Source organism: Scylla paramamosain, chromosome 4 (assembly GCF_035594125.1).
Source record: "Scylla paramamosain isolate STU-SP2022 chromosome 4, ASM3559412v1, whole genome shotgun sequence".
NCBI lineage: Eukaryota > Metazoa > Arthropoda > Malacostraca > Decapoda > Portunidae > Scylla > Scylla paramamosain.
The window spans coordinates 33,094,527-33,097,026 of NC_087154.1; the positions used below are offsets into that span (position 1 = coordinate 33,094,527).

At 48.2% G+C, this 2,500-nt stretch overlaps 1 protein-coding gene across 2 annotated transcripts in view; it reads right to left on the minus strand.

The window, feature by feature from the left end:
• LOC135100016 (serine/threonine-protein kinase unc-51-like) overlaps positions 1–2,500 on the minus strand; it is a 104,060-nt gene that overhangs the window by 18,365 nt on the left and 83,195 nt on the right. The window lies entirely within an intron of this gene.

A 2,500-nucleotide genomic window follows, 5' to 3' on the forward strand; every position in this document is an offset into this window, starting at 1 on the left:
CTAACCATCCAACAGAGATCTCACCTGTCCCAAAGCCACTTAGCAAGCCACCTCGAGCATCCAGCACGTATTCAAGCCATCACCAAGCTAGCAAGCCATCTAACCATTCACCATAAACCTCACCTATTCCTAAGCCATCTAGCAAGCCACCCAAACCATCCAAAACGAACTCTATACATCCTGAACCATCCACCACAAACCTTACCTTGCAAACCACCCCAACCATCCAAAACGAACCTCATCCATCCTGACCTATCCAACATAATAAACCTTACCAATCTCAGTCACCTAGCAAGTCAACCCAGCCATCCGGAATGAACTGTATCCATCTCCAAGACAGTAAACCAGTCACTCAATCGGTCAGCCAGTCAACCAATACATGTCCTCTCGTGGCGATGCATAAGGAGTGTCCGATAAGAGATCTCAACTGCGTACACCATCATACATAACAGCTGGCAACTGATGCCCGGCGCCGCTCTGTCTGCCCCGGCGAGATGTGCAAGTTATGTGTAGAATCTAATAATCGAACACACCCTCTGGTTCTTTCCTCAGCCAGGTGAATGTACTGAGACTTTATTTTTTGTGTGTGTGTGACTTTAATTACCAGGTGAGGGTACGAGGAGATACGTAAGGTGATTATTTAATTGTCTGTTTTAATTGAGGTAGTGGTGTTATTTATTTATGGTGAGGGCGATAGTGGTCGTTGTAATTCGTGTCTTGTGGTGGGGATAAAGAAAAAAATGTGTGTGTGTGTGTGTGTGTGTGTGTGTGTGTGTGTGTGTGTGTGTGTGTGTGTGTGTGTGTGTGTGTGTGTGTGTGTGTGTGTGTGTGTGTGTGTGTGTGTGTGTGTGTGTGTTATTCATCATACCACCCACTATGGTGTTGAAGATCATGTGCTGGACTCGTGTGTGTGTGTGTGTGTGTGTGTGTGTGTGTGTGTGTGTGTGTGTGTGTGTGTGTGTGTGTGTGTGTGTGTGTGTGTGTGTGTGTGTGTGTGTGTGTGTGTGTCATTGACCTCTCTCTCTCTCTCTCTCTCTCTCTCTCTCTCTCTCTCTCTCTCTCTCTCTCTCTCTCTCTCTCTCTCTCTCTCTCTCTCTCTCTCTCTCTCTGTCAGTGCATCCTACGTAGGGATCATGTTTCTTCCCCCTTGACAACAATGACTTCTCGAGGACAACAATCAACAGAGGCGGCGGCGGCAGTGGTGGTGGTGGTGGTGGAGGCTCAGGGATGAGAGCCCTTGGGATGACGTCGGTAATGCAGCGGCGAAAATGTCATCAAGAGGGAGGAGGAAGAATAGGAGGAACACAAAGGAAAAGTAAACATTACCAGACCTGTAACGCTTTATGAATGTGTTATTCGTGGAGAAGGAGGACGAGAAGGAGGACGAGAAGAAGAAAGAAGAGGAGGAGGAGGAGGAGGAGGAGGAGGAGGAGGAGGAGGAGGAGGAGGAGGAGGAGGAGGAAGTTCTAATAATCATCATCTCGCGGGGCCATATGCGCACTCCCTCCTCTTGGCCTGAGACAGTGGTACGCTGGGTCAAGGCTTGAGCTAACGAGACCTCTCAACTCAATATAAACAGGGGGAAAGGCTGAGCGAAATAAGATGAAGGGAATATCTGGGAGGAGAAAGCGAAGAAAAACAGGAGAGGGGAAAGATTATGGAGAAAAGTGTTGGCTACTTTTTAAACGTCAGGTTGCAGGAGAATGTATGTTAGTGTGTTGTCTGTATGCAGCTCTTACCTTCCCCTTTCTCCCACACAGCTGGCTCCTTTCCGGCAACCTTCTTCACCCCTTTTCTTTTCCTCTCCCGCCCTCACTCATATTTTTTTTTTTTCCCCAAAGCTTGAGCCTCCTTCCTTTGTGTTCTTGGTTTAGTTTTTACTCGTTTTTATATATATAAGCATTCAAGGAAGAGGACAAAGGAATTAAGTATGAGACGGGGAAAAAAAGAAAAGCATCTGGTTAGAGAGCTAATGATAATATTCTCAAACAAAGCGTCTCAGCATGACAAGTTCTTTCCTGTATGAAGGTATGTATGTACTCGTATTCCTCCCCCTACTCTCTCTCTCTCTCTCTCTCTCTCTCTCTCTCTCTCTCTCTCTCTCTCTCTCTCTCTCTCTCTCTCTCTTTTGTATACATTATTTATACCTCCAAGCTACCACGTGTGTGCCGGGTGACTGCCTACTCCCCTCACCCTTCTCCTCCTCCTCTTCCTCCTTCTAAGGCTCCTCCCTTCGTCCCCGACTTTGCGTTCACCACTACCACCACCACCACCACTACCCACCGTGACTTGTGAGGTGGCTGACCCGGTGTCCTTGAAAACCTGCCTGCCTGCTTGTCTATACGCCTCCTCCCCATCTCCCTCCCCTTCCCTATCTTCAGCGCCTCCTCCTCCACCTTCTCTCCTTCTGGTCTATCTCCACCCTTTCCTCCTCCTCTTGTCTCTCTTCTTCCACTTCGTCCTCAATTGCCATCCCCTCCACCTCCTTGTCCTTGTTCTC